The sequence below is a fragment of the Rattus norvegicus genome, chromosome 3, assembly GCF_036323735.1.
Source record: "Rattus norvegicus strain BN/NHsdMcwi chromosome 3, GRCr8, whole genome shotgun sequence".
Classification (NCBI taxonomy): Eukaryota; Metazoa; Chordata; class Mammalia; order Rodentia; family Muridae; genus Rattus; species Rattus norvegicus.
In genome coordinates, this window is record NC_086021.1 from 78805221 (window position 1) to 78825315 (window position 20095).

General features: G+C 46.6%; 1 protein-coding gene across 2 annotated transcripts in view; it reads right to left on the bottom strand.

Annotated features, from left to right (window-relative positions):
• The window catches only part of Wipf1 (WAS/WASL interacting protein family, member 1), a 102714-nt gene extending 83735 nt beyond the window's left edge, over positions 1-18979 (bottom strand). The window contains exon 1 of one of the 2 annotated variants that reach the window (XM_039104135.2): positions 18840-18979. The gene's annotated coding sequence lies outside the window, so the exon portion shown is untranslated. The remainder of the gene's footprint in view (positions 1-18839) is intronic. The other variant, XM_039104136.2, reaches the window with a different exon arrangement.
• Between the last annotated feature and the right edge of the window lie 1116 nt (positions 18980-20095).

Sequence of the window (20095 nt, forward strand, 5' to 3'; positions counted from 1 at the left end):
CATTTGCTTGCTTCATGTACACACACACACACACACACACACACACACACACACACACACACACACACTCACCTTCAGCCTAACTAGCTGGGTAGCTCTGTTATATGACCCTAACTTTTCTGTCCCTTTCTCTGCTACATTGATCAAGTGTGTCAAAGTACCCTTCAAATAAACACTTCACTAGCAACACTGATACCTGTAATTAGATGTTCTTGTATCTATATTATATATAGATAGTATTATATAGAGATATAATTAAAACATTACAATCCTAGTTGCAAGTATTAAATAACATGCTTTGTTTTTCTTTCTCTGTGTAGGATGTATGTGGCGCTGGGTGTTGAACCCAAGGCTCTAGACACGCAGGGCAGGAACTTTATGACTGAGACACATACCCAGCCCAACAGACCCAGGCAACAACACTTACTGAATGCCTATATAAGAGACACGGAATTAGAGACATGAAACAGGCCGCATCCTATAACATGGTTCCCACTAGGGGACTCTGAAAAAGCATCATTTATGTCTCTATGTCACTATAAAGTCATAGTGTTTTCAGATATAATGCCTCAGCAAACATCACACACACACATTAGACCATAGGCAACCATGAACTATGAACAGGGTCCACGTCTTTTTTTGTACCAGGAATACAAAGCAAACGTTTCCTGTTCAAACAGAATGGAGGTGCAGCAAGTCTTTCGTCAGCTATCACTCCCACCTCCCTCCCTTGGTGCTCCCTTGGTGCTCCACCACCTCCTCACCAACCTTTAGTGACTGCAAGAGTGAGGCAAACTTCATCTCCTACCACATAGCCTCTGTCACTGGATCCTACAAAAATTGCTGAAACATCCACAAGACTGGTTTATACCTGTCCGATAAATGCTTGTTCAAATTGGCATTTTTCACAAAGCAAGTTCCTGCCTGGCAAGTTCCAATCAGCTTTTCTTCTTGTTTTCTATTACTGGGTCAGAGGCCACCTCTGTTCACTTGGTTCTTCCCCTCCACCTTCCTGTGTGTCCCCAGGGCTGAACTCAGGTCACCAGGCTTGAATGCCAAGCACCTTTACCCAAAAGTCATCTTGCTGGCCCCAGCTTTTTTCTTTTTAAGAAACAGGCACCTACCTGCTTCTAAGCCTCATGATCTGAGTCAAGTCAGTAAAATTAAAAAACAAAACAAAACATTCTAGAATAGACACTTAGTATATTTGGTAAACATGGGAACTTTTTTTTTTTGTTTTGTTTTGTTTTTTTTTTCGGAGCTGGGGACCAAACCCAGGGCCTTGCGCTTCCTAGGCAAGTGCTCTACCACTGAGCTAAATCCCCAACCCCACATGGGAACTTTTTAATAAAACTTTTTTTCTGTCCATTCATCCACCCATCCACCCATCCATCCACCCATCCATCTATTTGTCCATCCATCCATCCATCCATCCATCCATCCATCCATCCATCCATCTATCCATCCATCTGCCCACCCATCCATCCATCCATCTGCCCATCCATCCATCCATCCATCCATCCATCCATCCATCCATCTATCCATCCATCTGCCCACCCATCCATCCATCCATCTGCCCATCCATCCATCCATCCATCCATCCATCCATCCATCCATCTATCCATCCATCTGCCCACCCATCCATCCATCCATCCATCTGCCCATCCATCCATCCATCCATCCATCCATCCATCCATCCATTTGTCCATCCATCCATCCATCCATCCATCCATCTGCCCATCCATCCATCCATCCATCCATCCATCCATCCATCTATCCATCCATCTGCCCACCCATCCATCCATCCATCCATCCATGCATGCATCCATGCATGCATCCATCCATCCATCCATCCATCCATCTGCCCATCCATCCATCTATCCATCCATCCATTCATCCATCCATTCATCCATCCAATCCATCATCTACCCAACTTCAATGGAAAATGTGTCTTTACTGGACCACAGTCACAGCAGGTTTTAGAGCACTGATTCAGACCCTGTTTCTTCACACACTGGTCTATGCTCACAGGGACCTTCTTTCAGATGTTGCCACACTGTCTCTTCGTGTCCACCATTCATTCTAGTGCAGGCGAGGGCCCCAACTCTGAGCCTGCTCCATATGCCCCTTTTTCAATTTACAGATTGCCTTGGCGGGGGGCTGGTTTAGGGTAGTGTTTTCTTTTGTTTGGGTCAGGGTCTTACTGTGAATCCCTGGCAGTCCCAGAACTCACTATATAGCAGGCTGGCCCGGATCTCACAGAGCCCAGCCTGCCTCTGCTTTCAGAGTGCTGAGATAAAAGGCATGTGCCACCACTCCTGGCCCCTTTTACAGATTCTTACACTAGCATGCTCTCTAAAAACAATATTTTAATTCTGGGAAAATTTGAAGTAACCCCCGCATCTGCTTCCCTACCCCCTAGAATCTATACAGTGCAAACACCTTTGCTCAAAGGGCTCAAATTGGAACTGAGTTTATTCTTAAAGTTGTTCTCCTGTGGGCCCTTTTGATTTACTTCATGGAAGAAAAAAAAGAAGGAAGTTCCTGAACCATCTTACGCAACACGGTCGGCCGCAGCACAGCTCTCGAGTTCCTGTAAGCAAGCAAGCCACTACTGGTTTCAAGGGAGTTCACTGATTTATGCTGGGCATAGAGTAGGAGAAGATGGGGGTCACTTAGTGCAGGGCCCCTCCCGGCAGGCTTTTTCCTGGCTCTTTAGAAGAAAAGCTAAAATCATTCTCTACAACTTCCTGGTCTAAGGCTGCAGTGTGCTTGTGCCCAGAGGCCTAAACTTAACATTCACAGGAGCCCGGCTGACAAGACAGAGTAACACACGCAGCAGCAGGGCCCAAAGTGTCACTCTAATCAAAAAGAAGGCAGGTATAAAACCCTGGACATCAGAAACGTCTAAATCAGAAGCCTAGTTCCACCTCTAATTCCTCCATTTTAGAATGGTCTGAGTCACACCAGACCTGGGGGAGGTGGCTCCATCTACCCGGTGCTTGCTACACAAGCACAAGGACCCAAGTTACACCCCCAGAACCCACACACAAGGCCAAGCATGAAGCAGGGCTTGTAATGTCAGTGCAACAGAGGGAGACAAGAGGCTCACTGAGTCTCACACCTGGCCAGCCTGGTCAAAGTGAGAGAGACTCAAAAATCAAGGTGGGTAGATATACCTTGCACCTAAGAAACAGCTTCCAAAGCTTACTGGCCTCCACAAACACACAGACAGACAGACAGACAGACAGACAGACAGACAGACAGACACACACACACACACACACACACACACACACACATTTGCAGCCCTCCACATGAATTCAAGGCAAAGGAGGAAGGAAGGGAGGACAATGAATGACCCATGGATTTGAAGCTGGACCCTATATCAGATAAGGTGAAAATGTGCAAGACTTCAGCGGGCGTGCTCTTTGGTGTATCGTTTGTTTGTTTGTTTTTTCTGGGATTCAAAGGGTGACCAGGAAACCTTCCGCAGAGGACTCACAGTGGGAGCTGACAGTAGCCCTGAAGGAAGGGATGGAGGGAAAGAATGGACCACTTCTCATCCAGTCTACACAGTATGGTGTTCCACAGTCTCCATGGAGAGCCTCTTTCACATCCCTGCTCGATGGCCTTGCCCTTTCACTTCCCCCAGATGCTCTTCCTGTGGAGGGAACTGTGCATAACCAGGGCTGAAATAAGCTTCAGGCCAACGATGCTTTACTCTTAGCATTTCTTCTAGGCTCTGCCCAACAGTCACCTAACAACAGCCAAGTAGGAGCCTGGCTTGATAGAAAAGGACTGTTTATCCTCCCTCTCTCCTCTCCTCTCCTCTCCTCTCCTCTCCTCTCCTCTCCTCTCCTCTCCTCTCCTCACCTCTCCTCTCCCTTCCTCTCCCCTCCTTTCCTCTCCCCTCCCTTCCTCTCCCCTCCCCTCCCCTCTCTCCTTGCCCTCTCCCTCCTCCCTCCTCTCTCTCTCTCTCTCTCTCTCTTTTCCTGTCCTCTCCTCCCTCCCACCACCACCACTCCTCTCCACGTGTTTCTGGCCAGCTTCTTCCTTTTCTCTCTCTCCTCTCTCTTTCTGGCCCTCTCTGTCCCCTTTCTTTCCCACGCTCCCCTTCTCGTGACCCAAATAAACTTCATTTTATACTAGACCCATCATATGGCTGGTACTTTGGAGGGCGGATGCTTCAGCGTGGGCCTGCTAAGTCATCCCTGCTGCATCACGCTGCCACATTACAAGACATATCAATGCTGTCGTGACTCGGATTCATAAACTAAAAGGTTCCTGGTCCCACCTCCTCGAGGATCACATCCAGACACACCCGCCTGTCACTCAGGTCCACTTTCTGGCCATCAGAGCCCTAATCTCTCCATCCAAACATCAGCGATTTGGGAAGCTACTCCACTGGTTGGCATGAGTGTAGGAACTCCCAGTACGGTTTTCATGCTACAGCTGGCCCTTCTCCATGACAGCCCCCTCCACCCACCCTCACCTCAGGTCCTCTCCCTTGGGTGTGAGTTGCTCTGACCTGCATAGCAGCAGAGGCTGCCTACAATGGTAGGGAGAGACCTTACATGCACAAAATGCCCTGTGCACCAGGCAAAACATTTCCATTTGTCTCTTTCCATGTCTATTCGTCTCCTTGCTGATACATAGCCACGCTTCTGTAAATAAATGCCGTTCCATTTTAAGATGTAACATATGACTTTCCATCATCTTTGCAAAGGGTGGGGGAAGAGGGGCAGAGCTGTAGTTTCAGTGCTCTCTTAGCTAAGGACAGCTTCAGTGCCATTTTGGTTATTTGGTTAAAGGCAGTCACACGACTGTCCACCATCTTGGTTGTGGAAAGTCCCTGCTTCAACACCGCCTTGTTTGAGAATAACCTGACTTAAAAAAGACACTTTGCAATTGAGATAAGATTTTCACATGGTTTCTATCCTGCCTTGATAAATAGTAATTTTAATATTACTTCAAAGATTTATAACATAAAAAGGTTAGAGATCATTGCCTTAAAATGTCTAGCCTTGTTTTTGCTACTGTCATTAAGTTACAATGTAACCTTTTTGCCTGATAATCTGTTTGCTAGATACAATCTAGAGCAAATAATTAAAAACAGACATACATTGTCTAACTCAGATATCCTTAATAGATACTAGCTCTCAATCTTGTCAGAAATCTGTCAAATTTAACATTAAATGTTTAACTATGACAGAGACTCCCAAATCCTAACAGTGCCACCCCACACCCACACCCAAGGACTCCAAAAAGATATGAGCACAGTAACAAAGGACTCTTCCTCAACCTTTCAAGCCCCCTCAACCCCAGCCTGCTGCCTCGGACTATGTTGAGGTCCTCTGGTTCAGAGGTGCCCCTGTCTTATCTTATAAAACACTGAACTCCCCTCCTATCTCTAAGGATTCCCAAGTCATTGTTCTACAGATATAAGGGTGGTCTGGGGCAATAGGAGCCATCTTGGTCCTGACAGAGTGCTGAGTAGGATATAACATCAGTGGAGAAGCCTTCAAAGGCTGCCCGAACCTCCTCTATGAAAGGCTTCAGGCTTCATCCCCAAGCCTGGCAAGAACTCACAATTTACTGCCCCAAGGCCAGCAGTGCCACAGCTCCCTGAGTCTAAGCCTTACGCAGCTATGTCTGAGATCCAGTTCTCCTTGCAGGAAGAAGTGGCCATTTCTCTCTCATCCCTATCCGGTCACTGAACTCTGGCATGAATCGAGCCAAATTAGCTCCATGATCTCCCGTTGGAGAATTCACAACCTGGGTTCAATTCCCAGGACTCATATGGGAGAAAGGGAGAGACTCCCAAAAGTCGTCCCTTGACCTCCACCTTCACAGCATGCCATACATGTGCCCACATTCATACACACAAAATGGAAATTAGATAAATGTTTTTTCAAAAAAAGGAACATTACTGTTACTGCGTTATCATTATTTCTCTAATGGTTGTTCACCAATTTCTGAGACCTTGGCAAAGTACAAGTGAGAAGCACCCGGGGCAAGAAGAAATTAGGGGACAGCCAACTCTTTGTTATTGATGAAGTAGGTAAAATTTTGTCATATTAAGTTTAGAGCTGCACTGATAGCCAATGTAACTGAGGGGGGCTTGACACCATGACCTACTTAACTGGCATCAACAGTAGCTAAGATTTCAATACCCCAATGGTAATAAGGCATTTAAAAGCAGGCCAAGCCACAGCGACTGCTCTAGAACACACAATCTCATCCAGCTAATAGCTTTGAGCACGTCCTATGTGCTAAGCATTTTGGTGCTGGGGGAACAGAAGGGTGAAAACTCCTGCTTCCGAGCCATCAAGCGTTTCACCATCCAACAGGGAGACAGGCGCTCAACAGACCACGGAAGAGACTAGGGTATATGTCACACTGCAGGGCAATGGGAATGTTCGAAGGAGGGCATGCAAGCTAAAACAAAAAACATAAAACAGGGAACTTGCAAGGCAAGGAGGAGGTGGAGCCTCCTACACAGAGGCTGAGTAATCGTGAGATGGGTATCCTCCAATGAGTGTTTCCTTCGAATCCTCAGATTGGTCCAGGTCACCAGCTCTAAGCACTACCCCTGCCCGTAAGCTCAGTTACAAGGGGTTCCCCATCCCTGTTGAGGAGGACAGATTGCTGCTCTTCTCTCCTGGCCCTCCCACTGGGCCTCTCCTTGAAGCTCAGAAGCCCAACTCCTACCCTTCTTTCATTGACAGACTCTACCTTTCCCCAGGAACTGCCTGTGTTTTCCTCTCCATTCAGTATTACTAGGACCAGGGATGACAAGGAGATGAAGCTGCCAGGACTCTACCCTACTCTTGGGTATCTGAGTTGATAGGGAAACCACAGGTCAGCGTGCAGAGATGGAACCTTCCCATGCACACCCGGAAGCCTTGTCCTGCCAGCACCAATTGTGACATTTCAAGACATTTCAAGAGTAGTGCTCAGCTCTTACTGACTGGTTGCCACTCCAGGATAGTCCGAGCTGAGCCAAAACAGCACTGTGTAAAACAGACCTCAAGTAAAAAATTACAAGCAATGGCCATAGCCACCAACCAACAGCAGGTCAGACTTCTCGATGGTGCTGCCCCATGTGGGTATTCATATCCACTCTCAGGAATCACCAGCATCATGGCGAATGCCCTTCACAGCACACACAGTCATGTGGGGTTTGAACTGGCACGGTCCAGAGCACTCATGAGGAAGCAGTGGCTCTCACAGTGTCTATGAAGCACACGGACAGAGGATGCAGCAACACATGGACTTGTCCAAGGAAGTATGGAATTGGTGCATCCTAGTTAGAGCTGAAGTACTCCTTAAAGTGTTACATCTGTGTGTGAGGGCGCACACACCTGGTGTGTAAAGGATGTGTGCATGTATGCATAGCGAGTGTGATTTTGATTTTTACTGTTTAGAACACAAAATCCGCCACTAATGATATTATTAAAAAGTAATATTATGGGCCAGGCATAGTGACATATACCTTTAATCCCAGTATTTAGAAGGCAGAGGCAGGAGAATCTCTGTGAGTTCAAAGTCAAGCCTGGTCTACATAGCATAGCCCAGGCCAGCCAGAGCTACCTATTGAGACCCAGTCTCAAAAGAAAGTTATATTATTATAGCACATAGTATATAACAACATAATATAATTATTAAACATTAGAAAAGCAATACCACTTAAGAAACCTCCTTGTCACAGTTGAAGCATTGTTCTAACTAATGTCCTTTCTTCAGCAAGTGCACACTGAGTATAAATGAAGCTTTCTAGATGCTGGCTAAAATCTAACCTGATCTTTACACGTTACGCACATGCTATCTTAGCTCAGTGAGAAATGTGGGAGTATTGCCCTTCCCTTATTTACCACTTAGCAACCCCCACCCCCAGTCAGATCTGACTGACAGTTTCTGGTACTGACAGCGTTAACAGCACTCATTCAGAACAGTTCCTGGATAGTCTGTCCTACCAGAGTCCTGAACTTTTATCTCCCTCCAGATCCGTGGCCTCTCCTTCCACACAGCACAGCACCTCTGTCAAGTTCATCTGACTCTGACAACAAAGACGAGGGCATTCGTGCTTCTCGACTGCGCTGCTCACTTCATCTCTGCCTTTAACGCAGCGTGTGAAAGGGACAGAGTTGACAAGCCAGGTGACAGTTGTCTTAACCTGAGACCAGCACACACTCCTAGAGTCTGCAGTATCTCTGAAGACTGTCGGAGTAGAAGACCAGATAGGTACATGGCCTGGAGGGGCAGAGTTCTTCCCAGACACAGCACAGAGATTTCCCACCAGCAAACCTCTGGCCCTTCAGTACTGGAGTCTCCATCACTACTGACTACCTGGAGCCAGAGAGAGGGACAGGACCCTATTCTGTGCAAGGACGCAGACAGGAATTATCTTCACCACAACAGGACACTGGCTTCAGGGCTCCTAGGGAACAGATGTGGTCCAGATCTCTTGCAGGCAGACCTGTCAGTTTGCCTGATCTACAACGTTGTCCTAGCACGAACCCCTGAACTTGCCTCAGTCCTGGAAGTCTGCCAGTATGGACAGACTTCTCTTTGGGGGGACACTGGCAAGGACAATTCAGCCTTACTCCAGGGACCCAACCCTTAGAGAAGAGTCTTTATTTTAAACAGGATGTCCCTTTATGAATCTTCCTAGCCTTTTAAGCAGGAATTAACATTAAAGACAAGTACCACTTTACTATGGTGGCTATCAAGAACCCAAGATGTTTTCTAATTTTTAATTCCAACGTCTGCTGCTCCAATGAAGTCTGATGGTCCCCCCATCTGCGTAAGGTTAGTTACAGAATGCTGTTATTCTGGACTACACAGAGTTGGCCTGACCTACTCAAAGACAAAAAATCTTGCTGATTGATTTCGTTACTCTGTTTTTACAAACGACTGCAGTTGTGCAACTGTGGCTGATTGATTAGCCAGAGTCCTGCTGGAGTTACATACAAATAATTCTATAATGAAGTCAGCAAGTACAGGGGCAGGGGATGTGGAATGTAGTCTCACCTCCCAGGAAAATCAGCAGGAGTCAGGAGGGCGGGCCTTTCGGTCTCTCCAGGTTCCAATCCCTATCTGGTTCACTTTTTCCTCTGTGTATCATTTTGGCAGAGCGTGCAGTGAACGTCTTCAAAGAACCTTTGTCTTCAGGGTTTTGGATTCAAGAGGGAAACCTGATTAGTGCTGTAGGCCTAAGGCTCCTTAGGTATTTCCAACTTTGTATTTGGTAAGTTTCTGCTCGTCCCATTAAATTTGTATTTTATGAGACATGTATCAAATAATATATGTTTAGAAGGGAAAAAAATCAAGCACAAGGCCCTGGGTTCGGTCCCCAGCTCCAAAAAAAAAGGAAAGAAAAAAAAGGAGTAGAAGGGAAAAAAATTAGGATTGAAAGGTCTCTATTGACTTTATCATAAATAGAAAGTAAGTGTTTTGTTTTAGTTTAGCACAGAACAATTAATCTCTGTGAAATTAGGCTCAAGTTTTTCTTTTCTGAATCTAGAAGACAGACATATACACATATAAAAAAATAAGAAAAAGGGGGGGCTGAATAGTTCAAGTGTGTGCTTTCTTTTTTCTCCTTAAGGCAGAGATAATGACACAAGATCCATAAAGGAATCATTTGAAACAAATGAAGAAAGGGAGATTAGGGAGTTTGTGTTTCTAAAGTGAACTGTGTGGCAGGGATGTTGGGAAACACTTTCAAATAGTGTCAGTGAGACTGTGAACTGCTACAGCTTTTAGAAAGTAATACCACCTCAGGGACCTACACACAGAAACAAAAGCTTCTGTGTGTTAGCGTGTTCAGACACACGTACAGAGCATGCTCTCAGAAGAACTACAGCTGCAGGAGAAACCTTGAAACAGTGTGAATGAGGAAATAAGTCACAGAATATTAAACATTTCATGCTATTATTGAGGGTTTTTTTAATCTATAGAGAATGTCTATGCTTTATTATATTTCAAAAAATTATAGCTTGGAGCTGTTTGAAGTCCTGGGTTTAATCCTTAGTGCTGTGGAAGACAAAAAGTATACACTAGTGTGTGGAAGTCCACTCTTATTACTAGAAACTATGTGCAAAAATGTGGTTATTGATAGTTATGTGAGCAGAGAGAAAGCATGAGCCAGCATGACTTATATTGATTATCCTTAGAAATAAGAACTTGAAAGAGACAGAGAGAGAGAGAGAGAGAGAGAGAGAGAGAGGAAAAAGATCAACTTTTAATACATATTTCTTTGTGTCTTTTTAAAATTTACGTATATAGGGGTGTGTGTGTGCACATGTGTGTACTCAGGTGTGCAGACATGGAGACGCCAGAGGCAGACATCAGGTGCCACCCTCTTTCTCAATTTTATTTGGGAGAGGGTTTCTCCTTGAACCTGAAGCTCGCTGTTGATAGGCTGGTTGGCCAGTGAGCTTCTGAGATCTACCTGTCTTCACTGGGCAGTCCTGGGGTCATGAACAGATTTATTTAGCTGATGTGTGGAAGATCCAACTATGCTCCGCTGAGCCATGTCTTCAGCTCGCAGGGACATAATCGTTTGTGATCCGAACAAATTAGAACTATAATCTTCAGAAAAGTGACAGACACGCTAGGATGAGGGCACGAATGCTGAATGCACGGCCTGTTGGAGAGTAAAACATCTCCCAAGCTCCAAGGGGGGGAAAATGCATTGTTTTATCGTAGCAAGTGGAGAGAGTCACTTAAAGACTTCCACACACAGCTGGAGAGATGGCTCAGCAGGTAAGAGCTCTGGCTGCTCAATTCCCAGCAACCACACGGTGGCTCACAGCCATCTGTAACGGATCTGATGCCCTCTTCTAGTGTGCACGAAGACAGAGCACTCATATACATAATGTAAATAAATAAATCTTTTAAAAAAGAAAAAATATTTCCACACACAAAGGAATTTTACAGTCAAAGTAAGACTACAATATTATACTCAGAGTTCTTTAATCATGAGAGGTTTTTTTTCTTTCTTTCTGATTCTGCTTATTCTTCAAAAACAGATTAAGAGAAGAGGAAATTATGCTATTTAGAAAATGACCTTCTAGCTCTCGAACCTACACTAACAGAAGCTCTATACACCCTCAACCTCATTTTCTGATTTGTGAAATTTGAAAGTTGCAAGCAGTGTTGACACTAGGAGAAAGGACAATGTGTGACTTTACTATACAACCCCAGTATTCTTTAAAACTGCCATTCTGGGTTTTCTCTTTAGTAATGTGTGCATGGCGATCAGATTACAGCTGTAATAGACACACACAGGCCCTGACTAAAATAAGCCACCTTACCGGCTTTTAAAGTCTTTAAAAGGACTTCAACTATTTTGACTTTTTCTAGGTTCTCAAAAGTATAATCAGGAATTTTTGCCACAACCGAAAGCTTGTCTTAATGTTCCTCAGTTTGCTGACTGAGCTGCAGGGTTGAGAACTGGTTTATTCTTTTCTTTCTTCCCCACAATCTAACCCTTTCATGATCAATCTATTACTATAGTCCTTCCTGGAAGCCACACCCCCTGCCTATCTAATGGCGTACAGAGGGTGGTTGGGGAGAGGGCAGTGCTGATGGGATGTGGCCTGTTTAAGAGCTGGCTGCTTCCTTTCTCCTCTACCCCAGCCTGATCTGACTGCCTCCATTATTTCACTAGCCATCTCCACAACACACCACTATTGTGGTCAAGACACTGCTGTCTCTGTTTACATTCCCAGAGAGTAAATAGCTAGGATACATGTTTTCTCAAGGTTCTGTGGGATGCAAATCTATTCTGCTGGGGGGAGGGGAGACCCTAGGTTTCCTGAGCATTATAGATGGCTAATGTAACATTTCAACAATGTATCTCTCAGAGACCAGTCAGTGGCTTTCTCTCACCTTCGCAGGTCTAACTTTCTTGTTCAACTTATGCAATCTCTTGCACATATCAACGAGAAAATGTTTGCGATGTTTAAGAAATGAGCTGAGGTCACTGGAAATACAAGTGGCAAAAAAAAAAAAAAAAAACCCAAAAATTCAACCAGCAGCCCATTGGTCTATGCAGGGTCAACATGATGACAGGAGATGCTCTACAACAGAGCAAATTAACAGGTGAGCTGGTAGTCGCTAACTAGCAGTGAACGCTCTAATGAGTGACTGTGATCCACCAATGGGGGAACTAATTAAATACATCCCAACTTCAGAGTGCTACACAGACAACGTGGTGGTGGGTGGGGGTGGGGTAGAGCCCAGTGGCACAGCACTCCATGTGCTTAGCATGCAGAAGATCCTGGGTTTGAGTCACAGCTCAATATAACAATGACCATGAATAGGCGGAGGTGGTTTCTACAGCTGCATATCCGAGAAATACTAAATGCTTCACTGCTTGGTGATATTTTTTTTCCACTTTACTACAAGAATATTAAACATAAAATGAGAGAGAAATGTGTAACACATTCCTGAATTCTGTGAGGATGGTGAACGTATGAGGAGGCAAGGCATGATGGGAAACTGAGAGAGAAGACCCTTGGATCGCCTGTATTTAAAGGGACATGCATTGTCTCTGTATGAAAGATTAAAAATATGTAAAAGTCAACTTTGGCTTAAAACTATAATTGACTCCACCACCCCAGAACACTGGACCTGAATCCGCATTTCATGCACCACTTCCTTCTGGCCGCAGGCACCAGACAGAACTGGCCCAAGGTCAACTGAGTCCGAGGCAGGGGAGGCTGGTGCCCTTCAGCTTCCTGTAAACTTCTCTCTCCGCTGTGTGTCTCCTCTCAGCCCCAGGCTGAGCCTTCACACTCAGGAGGAGAGAAGCAGCCTCGGGCACTGCTGCAGAGGTCCTGGGTCAGTCCTTGCCTCTGGAGCACAAGAACGAGGCTCCGTGCATCAGAGCGAGCGAACGGAGAAATTCAGTGAGGGAAAGAAAGAGCTCTCAGCAAAGGAGAGGAGACCCGAACACGCAATGCCAAGAAACGATCTGGGGTTTTTATACATCGAAGAACAAGCAAGCAAACAAAAGTCGCTTTGATTGATCTGAAGGAGAGCCCGCTAGGCTGGCCAGGGCTCTCGACTGGGTCGGGGGACTGTCCCTCACCTCTTTCCCCTTTCAGGAGTCACCATGAATGGGAGGATGTAGGTTGGCCTTGTTTCCTAAAATAACTTGTACTTCTGGGCTTTTCTTATCCTAGGCTGGTTGGGGGGTCCCCAGACCTGGGTCGAAACTGCTGGATGCTCCCACAGGATGCTCCTGACTGTTGGCCTGTGTCACCTCAAGACACACCCTCTGGTTCAACAGGAACACTTTGTGCCTATTTACTTCACTTTAGGGGTCTACCTACCTCTGTCTCTGGCAGTCTTAGAACAGAGAATATCACCTCTTAGGATCTCCAGTAATAATCGTCCCTTCTACAGGAACCACCTCCTATTTTGGATATAAAGATCCCCTACAGTTAAATTAACTATGGCAATGAATGTCACTTTATACAGACCACTCGGAGTAAGAGTCCAGTTTTAGGTTAGAATGTGTTTCCCAGCATCTTAACAATCAGAGTTTTCTACAAAACAAGGGTCTGTTTTGACTTCCTAGAAAAGTCGTTCACCTCAATTCTGACTGATGAGAAAAAATTCTGACAGGATGAGAAAGCCACCATAACTTAATGGTGATTAATAAACGAAGTACATTTTGGAGGAGTAAGCATAAAAATGCATGTTTTTTAAAAGTGACTGCTTTGAAGAGCCTGCTGTCTATCGGAGGAGAAAAGACAAAAGACTGCAATCCAGGGCAGAAGAGAAATCAGGCCATGGAGGCCCAAGCTAACAGGGACACGGGACTGAGAGGAATGAGCCAAGGGAGGAGGGAGCCTTTCAGTGAGTAGGAATGGGTTCTCATGCAGTGTGAACCACGCTTACTGTCTTTACCACAGAGGTGTGTGGCCAACAGTGCCCCCCACTCACTCACCTACGCTCTTTTACAGAATAGTAGCAAAGCCTATTGTTTGTCTTCTTGAGGATGTGTGACCCATCTGAAAAGTCTGTAGAACTCACCTACAGACATAGAGAAGGCAGGGGAAGGGATGCTGACGGACAGGCATTCAGATGGGACTGGGAACTACAGTTTAGCAGAAGCCAGGAAGGGGAGGGCCATGTCTGATAAGGCTGGAGACAGAGTGGAGTTAAATGTGCAGAGTTTGAAATAAGACTGCCCAGGCGTGAACTAACCCTGTCCATAGCTACACAACTCAACACATAAACGGAAAGCTCACAGGGTTGCACAAATATTAATGAATGAAGTAAATGGCGTGTGAATGGTACAATAGAAGGAAGAAGAGCCATTGGTGGAAGTCAGAAAAGAGGGCGGGAGGAGTGGGGAGGGAGGAGCTGAGAGATGGCTCAGCACCCATATGGTGGCTCACACCATCTTTAACTCTAGTACCATGGGATCCAATATGCTCTTCTGGTCTCCAAGGACACCTGCATTCATGCTGTGCACAGGCACACATATCTCCAGTCTCTGGATTGTTTGATTTTGTTGTTGTTATTGGTGGTGGTGGTGTTTCTTTTGTTTTTTTAAGACAGGGTTTCTCCGTATAGCCCTGGCTGTCCTGGAACTCACACTGTAGATCAGGCTGGCTTTGAACTCACAGAGTTCCACCTGCCTGCGCCTCCTGAGTGCTGGGATTAAAGGTGCATCACTGCCATCCAGCTAAAAGGACAGCAGACTTTATCCTAACGCATTTCTTGTTCTAGACTAGCCCATGGTTTTTGTTGTTTGGTTTTTTTCAAGACAGGGACTCTTTGTAGCCCTGGCTGTCCTGGAACTCATTATGTAGACCAGACTATCCTCAAACCTGGAGATCTGCCTGGATCTGCCTCCTAAGTGCTGGGATTAAAAGTGTATGCCACCAAAATCATTGAAAGGTTTGAAGAATTTCATTCACTTAATTTAATTTGGCTGCGTGGTGGTGCATGCCTTTAGTCCCCGTCCTCAGGAGTCAGAGGCAGATTGACCTCTGAGTTCAAGGCCTGTCTCAAAAATAAAAACAAAAATAAATTAAAAATAATTAATTTAATTAGGCTTCAGTGATAGAGCCTTGCTTAACATGTCTGAGGCACCAGATTCAAACCTCAGCACTGCAAAAAGAAAATGGACACTGGGATAATTGAGAGATAAGGCGGAACCAAAAGAAAATATGCATTATACTAAATAAATGGCTTATTCAAGGAGAAAAAATTCACTTGTAGTAAACACTAAAATGTATCAGAGACGCATTTTTATGTGAGTCATAGCAATCAAAACTACGATACAAAAGTCGTAGATAGATACAAAAGTCGTAGATAGATACAAAAGCTCCACTCAGTACTCACCTGTGTTCTTTCACTAAGTAGCAAAGTTTATTGCTTTCGCTTTCTCAGTATTTGTGAGGGATGGGCAGACTCTGTAATGCCCCAGGCATCCCCACTAGCTGCCTGACCTCAAGAAGAAACTAAAGAAGAAACTAACTGCTGGGCTTGGGCCCTACACCTGAGATCAAAGCTGCTTGGACTGAGGCAGGTAGCTAAGCTAACTGTTACTCTCCACTCCCATGGATGGAGGGCACCATGTGACGACCAAGACATGAGAGCCACTATTTCCTGGTGCCCAAGGGCTAAGAAAGTGATGAAGTGATGCATGCTGTCTGTATTCCCTGTCCTTAATCTGCCCTAAAAACCTCAGCAGTGTAGACTCTTCTAGGAGGACAGATACTGCAGAACCCAGACATCAAGATTCTTCTCCTCCTTGGGGCTTCATGGTAGATGTGAAACGTGATAGATCATGGCGTTAATTTATACTAAAAGTGGCTCCTATATGTAGTCTATTTCCTTGTGTCCATATTAATACTGATTATAATAATATTAATGATAATGGCCCACAAACACCGACGGCACCATTGTACACAACCTGCTAAGTATACCATGCACATGACCACATATGACCCTCATGGCAATCCTCTGTGTAGAGATCCTTGCTCTCATTTTAGGGGTAAAGAAAAAAGACCTTGTAAGACAGTATTTGTATCAGACACAAGATCAAGGAGACTTCGTGGTCCATGCAGTAACCACATAGAAACTGTACTCAGCACACCGGCATCACCTGTGGGCTCTCAAAAGTGAATTCTCTAGGGCCAGAGGCCCATGCATATAATCCCAGGACCTGAGAGGTAGAAGGAGGAAGACTGCTCCAAGTTTGAGGCCAGCCTGGTATGTATGGCGGGTTCCAAGCCAGACAAGGTTACCTATCACAACCTGTTATAACCTGTTATAAACAAACCAATTTAAACCCCTCACTCCACACTCACAGAATCGAGCCTTTGTAAGCTCCTAGTCACACATGGGCTAACTAAGACCCAGCTTACTCCACACTAATTCACACGTTAGCAGATAACACTGCTCGACTAACTGAAGGGCTCCTCAGAGGTTTTATTGTTCAAAAGTGCCCATGAGTCAGTCAGTGATCTCAACCAGACTATAATACCCACGGGGTGAGCAGCAGCCACATTCGTTAGGGTTGAGCAGTGTAACAAACGAGGCTCCATGAGGAAGTCCTTTGTCCCAGGGAAGTGAAACCAAGAGTGATTCTCAACTAAGGCTGGACAGTGTGGCAGAAGGTGCCTGGGAATCTCTCCATGGCGGCAACGGGACGAACCAATGAGGGGCTGACTTTCAGCAGCTAGAAGTAATTCCACGCCTTGAAACCCCCTTGTTCTTGTTCTTCTCCACCTTTACCACATTTGCCTTCCGCCCTTCTGCTCCAAACAAGGTTGTCTATAGTGACAGGAAACATCCAGGGACAAACCCTTCTGAGCTAAGAAGCCCCTCTACCCAGGAGAGAGCATGACTAAATCATCCAGTAGAGACCCTCAATGCTCGAAGAGCAGAGAGCTTGTTTCCAAGCTGCAGAGGGGCCTTGGTACGGAAACCATCAGAAATCAAGTAGACTCCACTGGAGGGCAGGCTCGAGGAAGGCCACAGCTCTGGGAGCTAGATTCCCAGGCTCTTAGAAACGAACGGGTTACAGCAAGAGATTAAAAATGTTCTTGTGTACTTTAGAATAAAAGTATAGAAAGAATAAAAGAACACTTGGCTTCACCGTGGAAAGTGCGAGTCTTTAAAATTACAGCTACAGTTAGGAACACACTCAGATATCAAGGACAGTGACAAAACCGGAGTATCTTCGCTATTCATGAAAGCTGGCTGGTGGTGGCCGGAGCGCCCTGGCACAGTGGATTTAAAAGACACAGGCATCCTTTTCTTTGCTACCAACTCCTCTTGCCTCTTGGTGTTACAAGGCGCCTAGTGACTGAGTTACTTTGTGTCAAATTGCTTCTTGTCTCATAACCAGCAAACGACTGTCAACTGAATCAGGGCGTCAGGCATCAGGCTGTAGTTAAACTCATAGAAAATGTGTGAAACAGACAACTGAAGGGAGAAGCCCTCCATCTGAAAATAAGTTCATTCGCCCTTATTGTCCCAGAACTTGATCATTCCCTGCTTTCAAATCTCTTTGTTCCCCATCACATAATCTAAAAGACCTGTGTGATACCCAAAGAGAAAAAGCTACAGCTTCTCAGGGAAGACAGTGATGCTGCTGAGCTGATCCAGGACATTTGCAAAACCCAGTCTGCCGCTTCTCTTCAGCTGGCAACCGGCACTCACAGATGTGTGTACGATCTATACAATGCAACATCCCTGTCTCTGAGAGACTCGGACTGGTGAAGGACAACTGGTAGGTAAGCAGGGCAGAAGGCAGTGCCCTGAGCACTGTAAGATCCAGAGAGCCCACAGTTTATTCAATACTTTCTCTCTACCAGCTCAAAACACGATCTACACACTGCAACGGAAATGTCTTTTAAGTTATTTGCCCATTAACTGAAATAAGCAAAAATTATCTATCAATGCCTTCAAATGAAACTACAGTATTTAAATTGTATGGAGACCGTTAAGAAAAAAACCTACCCTGGCTGCACACGTGTCCACCTTCCCTGTGGGTCTACCTGCAGGCAGGCACAGGAACAGGAGAGATGAAGGGTAAGGAAGATGCAGGACAGGCTAGCAAATTTCAGAGAAGGAGACCAAACCTGCTCACTGCAGAAACCCTGAGGGGTTAGGAGCCCATAGCCCAGGGATATTCCTTGGAGATTAAGCAAGACCTAGTCAAGCCAGGTTCCACACAGACACACCTTTTGTTAATCTGAGTTCAAAGTCTAGCCACAAATGGAGGATCTGGGTCATCCCTATTGGATTTCTCTTACTCTAGCTAACTTTAACAGTTCTTTCTTTGAAAAGAAAAGCACGCTAAAGTAGGGGTAAGGGTGTACAAGACTGAAGGGATGCAGTTCGGGATTTAGGGAGAGGCCCCGGGCGCAAAGCCCTGACTGGAGCTGGCTGCCCTTCCAGGAGCAGACGCAGGCGCCTAGGGCGCGCACAGACTCGGGATGGGGCTGCCCCGGAACATAGGAGCCAAGTTCTGGGAGCCGCACGCTCCAAAATCAACCGCCCTCGCTGGAGTTGAGGTTGCAGATGCAGCTCCGGGGCAACGCGGGGAGACCGGGGTTAGATCGGTCCGAACCACCAGCGGCCCTGGATGGGTGCAGCCCGGCAGCGCTCAGCGGAGAGCGCGGCGTCTAGAGCCCCGGCAGCCGCCGCCCCTTCCTCCCGCGCGAGCAGGACCGCGGGCCTGAGGGGGGATCGCTCCCCTCGGCGCCGAGGAGGCGGCCCCGACATCCCGTCCGTCCGCACCCAACTCCGTGGACCCCAGACGCGTCCTGCATGGTGGGGCGCAGCTCCCTTACCGTGCAGCGGCTCCGGGCGGCTCCTCGGCCCCGCGAAGCGCGGGGCATTTTTTTCTGGGAAACTTCTCTCTGGGTCCGCAGGGCTGAGCCAGGGCGGGCAGGAAAAGCGCTCCGCGCCGGGAGGCTGCGACCATCCGGGAACTTCGCCGAGATGTGAGCCCTCCCCCTCGGCCCGCGTCCTCCCCCTACGGCCCCCGCCACACGCGGACGCCGAGGCAGCCGCTGGCCCTTCGCCCTTCGCCCTCGCCGCGCCCTGCCATCCGAGGCCGCGAGGACCAGAGCCTGGGCTGGGCTCTCCCCGGGGCGGAGGCCGAGGGGTCCGGACCCGCGTGCGCCCAGGAGCCGGACCTGGAAGGGATACCCAACCGAGGACGCTGTCCCTAGAGACTGCCCGGGCCTCCGGATGAGGTCCTCTCCCCCCACCACAGGGAAAGCCTTTTCCCGTCATCTCCACTCCGCTCCGGAGTCAGAGGGCCCCGCTTTGAGAAACTTAAAAGTTTCCATTCACTTTAAAAGCTGGCTTTTACAACGGAGTGGCCCCACTGCAGCCCAAGGGCCACGCGCGTCCCCGGTCCCCGCCCACTGGGAGCGCACTGCTCTTCCAGGGTAAGGTGCCAGTCAGTTGGGATTCTTGGAATCTTTTATTTATTTATTTTTTCTCCCACCGACTTCTGCAAACATAGAAAGATCTAGAGCAGAGCGCGTGTTAAGGAGAAAACCGAGGCCCTTCCACATGACTCTCCCCAGTTCTCAAAGGCAGGTTAACACTAGGAGGACACATTAGAGCATATACACTTGAAAATACAAAGACAAATTGTGGTCAGTATAATAACTACTGGATCGTACTGTAAAACAACCAAAACGATGTAGCTCTCTGAGTAAATATGGGAAGCTTCGAGAAGATGCACCTCAGAATTTGACATCGAGAATGAATGTGGAGCCCTTGGCTCCAGTGACAGGGGCCAACTCTCTTAATCTCTTATTGGCTTTTTTTTTTTTTGTAAAAGTCCCTAAATGCACTCACTCTTTCTTGTTTTGTTTTCGTTATTTTTAGGTCTCACTATGAATTCCAGGCTAGTCACAAACTCCCACAGTTAGCTGTATTCATCTAAGGTTTATTCTCTATTTGCCTTTTATCTGTGTATCTATTTAATGTGTATAAGTGGTTTGTCTGCAAATATGTCTGCATCACGTGTATGTCTGGTGCCACAGAGGCCAGAAAAAGGTGTGAGGTGCCCTGGGAATGGAATTTCAGA